The sequence below is a fragment of the Lipotes vexillifer genome, unplaced genomic scaffold, assembly GCF_000442215.2.
Source record: "Lipotes vexillifer unplaced genomic scaffold, Lipotes_vexillifer_v1.1 scaffold664, whole genome shotgun sequence".
NCBI lineage: Eukaryota > Metazoa > Chordata > Mammalia > Artiodactyla > Lipotidae > Lipotes > Lipotes vexillifer.
This window is the reverse complement of record NW_006782421.1, coordinates 1,403,524-1,410,850: the sequence shown is the minus strand read 5'-3', so window position 1 is coordinate 1,410,850 and position 7,327 is coordinate 1,403,524. Positions and strand designations below refer to the sequence as shown.

Sequence of the window (7,327 nt, the reverse complement as noted above, 5' to 3'; positions counted from 1 at the left end):
CCTCCCGTTGCGGAGCACAGGCTCCGGACGCGCAGGCTCAGCGGCCATGGCTCACGGGCCCAGCCGCTCCGCGGCATGTGGGATCTTCCCGGACCGGGGCACGAACCTGCGTCTTCTGCATCGGCAGGCGGACTCTCAACCACTGCGCCACCAGGGAAGCCCTGGCGATAGGTTGAGCAACACTGGTATGCGGAATAAAGCAGAGGCAAGTGCTGCTGCAGACAGGTGCTGGGGAGCCTTTCTTCTGAAGGTGCGATGCTTACACAGCGCCTTTGAGAAGTATGGGGGCCGTGCGTTTCGGGCACAAGGAATGGCCTGTGCAAAGATCTGAAAGCTGGGACTGTCAAGCAAGTTCATAGAAGAGCAAGGGGCAGCGCGGATGGGGCTCTGTGAGCAGAAAGGAGCAGAAAGGAGCGTGGTAGGAAAATTCGTCAGTGGGCAAATCAGGGAAAACTCTGTATTGGGTTATTGTTAACAATCCTTCGTATAGTTCAGTGAATTTCTGGCATATTTGTATTGAATCTGTATTGGATTGAGCACATGAAAGTGGTTCCATCTGACTATTATTTTTAAAGAATCTGTTTTGCTCTGTGCGGAGAGCAAGCTCTGGGTGGCCGAGAATGGGAGCCGGGAGACCAAGCAGGACGCTGGTGTCATAGGTACAGGAGGGAGAGGTGGGCGGCCTGGCCTTGGGTGTCAGTGAAGAGGTGGGAACTGCCAAGTGCTGCCACTGTGCCCTGGGATGGAGAAGCCTGAAAGTGGATCAGGTTTACTAGGGGGAAAAACCAAGGGTTTATTTTCTGGATAATCAGCATAGTGATGATATTCAAAGCCATGAACAAAACCCAGATTTATATCTGAAATACATTTTCGTCATCTCAACATCCTAAATTTTCACAAAAGTGAATAAATATATTAAGTAATTTTAGGCTTGAAATTTACGAAACATATTGATTGTCTAAAATGCCTACTGCATTGTTACAGTTCATTAGTTGAATATCATTGAGTAATAGCTTTCACAGTGGAATTTTAATTTTTATCAATTTGGGTTGTAAAGTAAAGTGATACTTTGGGGCCAAGAGGTTACTGTTAGAGAAACTTCATTATATTTTTAATGAAAGTTGAATTTAAAAATTAGCATTCAGACCTTGTCATTAGGTAACAACAGTAAGTATAGAGGAAAATGGACAGAGTCTGTCAGCAGCATTGAATTTAAGAATCATCAAAACTAGACAGATCTTGCTGAGCTGCTCCTGATTTAACAATTAAACAAGATAGAGTTCAAGGCATGGCTTAAGGTGAAAGATGAGACTGTCACTGAGAATGAGTTCCTGTGTTTTTTTCTTTCAGGATTTTTTGTTTTTTTGTTGGGTCTTATTCTGTTTCCGTGCCATTTATCGTAAGCAGACAATTGTATAGATGATTAGACTCATGTCTTTTGGTATTGGCAGGGATTTTCTTGTGTGGAACTAGTAATTAAACATGTAACACTGGATTTTTTTTTTTTAGTTTTGAACTGTATTAAATTTATTTAGATAAACAGAACACAAAATAATGGTGATAGAAAAGTGACATTTTTATAACTAAATCAGTGTGGAGTAGCATGTTACATTGCTCTTTTACTTGGAAATATTCCAAGTTCTTTTGAAATAAGGTATATAATTCTTCATTATTTAGTCTTAAACAGAGTCCCTTAAACACTGGGTTTTTAAAACAATATATTAGAACTTATAAATATGAAAATGCTAGCAAAATTCTTAGATGCTTGGGGAGGTGACAGCTGTAAAATACAGGGTTCTATTCATACCAGGGTTTAGACACACAAAGTCTGTGAGTAGTTTTATTGAGATTTTAGGCTTTATTAGTGGAATTCTTTACCCATTTCTGTACCATGGATGCCACTGGCAATCTTGTGGAGTTTATGCACCCCTTCTCAGAATAATATTTGAAAATTTAATAAAATATATGAGATTGCAAAGAAATTATATTGAGTTACAGTCATCAAAATATTAATAAATTAAAGCCATGATAAAGTAATACATATGCTTCTAAACTAATGCAGTACATTTCAAGATTTAGCAGTGGGCCTAATAATTACTGTAATTTATGAATAATGAGCAGGATAAACAATATTAGTGATTATCCCACACTGTATGGTCTATGGAAATATCTATGTTCCTGTTATTCATAGGTCTTGCTCATACTAACTTGGTTGTTGGCTGTGTTCATAGTTAAAGGGAAATGCTGAAGGTCAGTTAGTTAGGGGACTGAAAATAAAGAGGAGCTATTTTTTTCCATTCAGAGTCCCTGACACTCTGAATTCTATTCATGGTCCTGAATCAAGTTTAAAGAGTATCAAAAGGGCCTAGACACCTGAAGTGTTGTGTTAACTATTATTAACTGTTATTGTTAGTGGCATGTGGTGATTCATGCAGCAGCTCGTCACTGTCTGAGATGGCCAGGATTTGTCATTTTATAGTTGCCACCAGAATTTTTCTCCCACCCTCACAATTTTAAAGAAAAAACTCCCACATAGCACCAGTTCATCATTTTGAACAAGATGACCATTTAGAAAAATAGATTTTATTTTTTAGGACAGTTTTAGATTTACAGAAAACTTGAGAAGATGGTACAGAGGGTCCCTATATACCCCACACCCAACTTCCCCTCTTTGTAACATCTTACCTTATTTTGGTACAGTTGTTAACAATCAGTGAATCCACAGGATACGTTAATAAACTGAAGTCCATAGTTTATTCAGTTTTCCTTAATTTTTACCTAATGCCCTTTTTCTTTTCCAGGATCTCATCCAGATACCACATTGTATTTTCTGCTTAGGTTCCTTTTGGTTGTGGCAGTTTCTCAGACTTCCCTTGTTTTTAACAGCCTGGACAGTTTTGAGGAGGACTGGTCAGGAATATTGTATAATGCCCTGTATTGGAATTTGTCTCATGTTTTTCTCATGATTAGGCTGGGGCTGTGGGTTGAGGCAGTAAGATCACGGAGGTGAAGTGCTGTTCTCAGCATATCACATCAAGGGTATATGCTACTAATGACTTACTGTGGATATTAACCTTGATCATCTGGCTGAGGTAGTGTTTGTTAGGTTTTCCACTGTGAAGGCATTCCCTCCCTGCCTTTCCATACTGTCCTCTTTGGAAGGGAGCACCTGTGTGCAGCCTGTGCATAAGAAGTGGGGAGTTACACTCTCCATACTTGAGGGTGGAGTATCTATGTAAATTATTTGGAGTTTTTCTGCGTGGGAGATTTGTCTCTTCTCCCTCATTTATTAATTTATTGAATCATTTATTTTTATCAGTGTGGACTCATGGATGTTCACCTTATGCTCTGGGCTATAATCCAGTATTCCTTTATTTTGTTACTTAAATTGTTCCAGCTTCAGCCATTGGGAGATCCTACAGTAGGCCCCTCTGCCCCTTTGACCCACCCCATCAACGTGGATTATATGGAGACTGGTATTAGAAACCAAGATCTGTTTGCTGGGTGTACTTATTACTGCTGGGGTGTCATTTCTTTTATGTCCTCTCACCAGACAGTGTATTTGCGTATATATAAACCTGTATATATATGCATATCTATAAACATTAGTATATGTAACCATCTGTATCTGTATTAAGCTAAAGATGATCTCTTAACGATGTCTGTGACCCTAAACCATTTACCACATGGATTATTCTAGCCTTCTCCCCGCTGTAAATTCTCAATCCAACATTGGAAGCTTGGCCTCCACCATCATCTTCTAATTGTTCAATTTCAGTGTACAGAAATGGATATAATCAGAGCTGTTGACCCATATCCCCATGGGGACCAACTTTGTCAACTAGGGAACAGTGCTTTTGTGCAATTCCTTTTGCCTTTGGTCTCACAGATGCCACTCATTTCAAAATTGCATAGGTCATCACCTTTCCCGCTACCCCTTCAATGAGGTTTTTATGTATTATTTGTAATAGCACTAGATTCTTTTTTCACAGCCTGCATTTCTTCTGGGGAAGAATGTGCCAGTTCTCTTGGCCTATTAGATTTTGAACCTGGAAGATTTATGATTTTTCCACTTCTCATCTCCTGCATTTAGTATTTTACTCAATCATACTATTTACTTCTCTGAAAATTTTCCTGGACCTGCTCTCTCCCCTTCTGTTTCCACAGCTACCACTTGAGTTCAGGCTATTGTTGCCTCATTCCGGGATCTTCCAGTAGCCTGCCGGTCGCTCTCCCATTCTCCTCTTGTTCCAAATCCCACAAGTGCAGTTTGTCCCATTTTCCCATGACCGAGAACTTGAATTACTAATCTAATGCCTATTATAACTTCTGTCTACAAGCCACGTCCTTTTAAGAATTCCAACCTCATCTTCCGAGTGCCACCTCTGAGTTCACAATGTGGGAAGATATTCTTTGTACCCAAGGTAATCTGTTTGTTCCTTCTCTGATCCTGCAGTTATAAACTCTGGAATTCCCCTCCAACACTGTTTGTTACAGCCTGAAAAATGTGATTCTACATCAGCATCTTTTTATGATTCTACATCAGCATCGTTTTTTTTGGGGGGGTGGTACGCGGGCCTCTCACTGTTGTGGCCTCTCCCGTTGCGGAGCACAGGCTCTGGACGCGCAGGCTCAGCGGCCATGGCTCACGGGCCCAGCCACTCTGTGGCATGTGGGATCTTCCCGGACCGGGGCACGAACCCGTGTTCCCTGCATCGGCAGGTGGACTCTCAACCACTGTGCCACCAGGGAAGCCCTACATCAGCATCTTTTTATCTGAATAACTTTTTGCCCCATTTTGAGGCCTTCACTATTTTGTGTCTCCTCAGTTCTTTGTATTCATTTTTTAAAGATTATTTTGGACATATGTTATTTAGGTATTTCATATATGTCTGTGGGTTTCCCCTGACATTGTAAGTTGTTTTTTTTTTTTAAGTTATTTATTTATTTTTGGCTGCGTTGGGTCTTCGTTGCTGCGCGTGGGCTTTCTCTACTTGTGGTGAGCAGGGGCTGCTCTTTGTGGCGGTGCATGGGCTTCTTGTTGCGGTGGCTTCTCGTTGCAGGGCACAGGCTTTAGGCGCCCGGGCTTCAGGAGTTGTGGCTCGTGGGCTCTAGAGCGCAGGCTCAGTAGTTGTGGCTCACAGACTTAGTTGCTCCGCAGCATGTGGGATCTTCCCAGACCAGGGCTCGAATCCGTGTCCCTTGCATTGGCAGGCGGATTCGTAACCACTATGCCACCAGGGAAGTCCCATTATAAGTTTTAAATTTCTTTCATTTACTTTATGCTTACTTTATTTTGTCTAAGACACAATGTGTTAAGAAAATGCTTTTAAAAATAAATATAAAATAGTAAATAAATAATAAGGTGAATAACTGTCATCATACATTTTGCTTCAGAAAGTTTGTACCAGTATTATACAAGTATCTGTTCAATAAATATAGAACTTAGTGCAGAAGCCACATTTTCAGTTCATACAATACTTGACTGCCCAGTAGGGCCACATTTTTTTTTTTTTTTTTTTTTTTTTGCGATACGCGGGCCTCTCACTGTTGTGGCCTTTCCCGTTGCGGAGCACAGGTTCCGGACGCACAGGCTCAGCGGCCATGGCTCACGGGCCTAGCCGCTCCGTGGCATGTGGGATCTTCCCAGACCGGGGCACGAACCCGTGTCCCCTGCATCGGCAGGCGGACTCTCAACCACTGTGTCACCAGGGAAGCCTGCTCATTTCTTTTTAGTGCTGAACAATGTTCCATCCTCTGGATGTACCAGTTTATCCACTCACCTACTGAAGGGCATCTTAGTTGCTTCCAAGTTTTGGCAGTTATGAATACAGAGCTGCTATAAACATCTGTGTGCAGGGACTTCCCCGGTGGTCCAGTGGTTAAGACTCTGTGCTCCCAATGCAGGGGGCCCTGGTTCGATCCCTGGTCAGGGAACTAGATCCCACATGCTGCAACTAAAAAAAGATTCCACGTTCAGCTAAAGATCCCGCATGAGGCAATGAAGATCCTGTGTGCCCCAACTAAGACCCAGTGCAGCCAAATAAATTAATTAAAACAAGACAAAACATCTGTGTGCATATTTTTGTATGGACACAAGTTTTTAACTCATTTGGGTAAATACCAAAGAGCATGATTCCTGGATTGTATAGTAAGAGTATGTTTTATAAGAAACTGCCAAACTGCCTTCCAAGATGGCTGTATTACTTTGCATCCCTGCCAATAATGAATGAGAGTCCCTGTTGTTCCACATACTTGTCAGCATTTGTTGTCAGTGTTCTGGATTTTGGCCATTCTAATGGGTGTGTAGTGGTATTTCATTGTTTTAATTTGCATATCCATGATGATATATGATGACATGTGATATGACATCCTTTCATATGCTTATTTGTCATCTGTATATCTTCTCTGGTGAGGTGTCTAAGTCTTTGACCCATTTTTTAATTAGTTTTCTATTTTATTATTGTTAAATTTTCAGTTCTTTGTATATTTTGGATAACAGTCCTTCATCAGATGTGTCTTTTGCAAATATTTTTCTCAGTCTGTGGCTTACGTTCTAACCCTCTTTTTTTTTTTTTTTTTTTTTTTTTTTTTTGCGGTATGCGGGCCTCTCACTGCTGTGGCCTTTCCCGTTGCAGAGCACAGGCTCCGGATGCGCAGGCTCAGCGGCCATGGCTCACGGGCCCAGCCGCTCGGCGGCATGTGGCATCTTCCTGGACCAGGGCACGAACCCCTGTCCCCTGCACTGGCAGGTGGACTCTCAACCACTGCGCCACCAGGGAAGCCCATGTTCTAATCCTCTTAATATATATTATCTTTTATGGAATAGAAAATTTTAACTTTTATGAAGTCCGGTTTATCAATTATTTTTTTCATGCATTGTGCCATGGGCGTTGTGTCTAAAAAGTCATTGTTGCCAAACTTCAGATAATCTAAGGCTTTTCATATGGTATCTTCTACGATTTCTGTAGTTTTGCATTTAGGTCTGTGATCTGTTTTGAGATAGTTTGTAAGATGTGTCTAGATTCTTTTTTTTTGCACGTGGTTGTCCATCTATTCTAGCACCATTTGTTGAAAAGACTATCTTTGCTCCATTGTATTGCCTTTGCTCCTTTGTCAAAGATCAGCAGACTGTATTTATGGGGGTCTCTTTCTGGCCTCTCTATTCTGTTCCACTGATCTATTTGTCTTTTCTTTTGACAGTGCCATAGTGTTTTGATTACTGTAGCATTATAGTAAGTCTTGAAGTAGGCAGTGTCAGTCCTCCAACTTTGTTCTTCTCTTTCAATTTTGTATTGGCTATTTTGTGTCTTTTGTCTCTCCATAT

The 7,327-nt window shown here is 41.3% G+C and overlaps 1 protein-coding gene and 1 non-coding gene across 3 annotated transcripts in view; both read left to right on the top strand.

Moving 5' to 3' along the window:
- CEP112 (centrosomal protein 112) overlaps nucleotides 1–7,327 on the top strand; it is a 432,986-nt gene that overhangs the window by 97,810 nt on the left and 327,849 nt on the right. The gene's annotated exons all lie outside the window — the stretch shown is intronic.
- TRNAG-CCC (transfer RNA glycine (anticodon CCC)) lies at nucleotides 5,865–5,937 on the top strand. Its single transcript has one exon. It is a non-coding gene; the product is annotated as a tRNA-Gly (tRNA).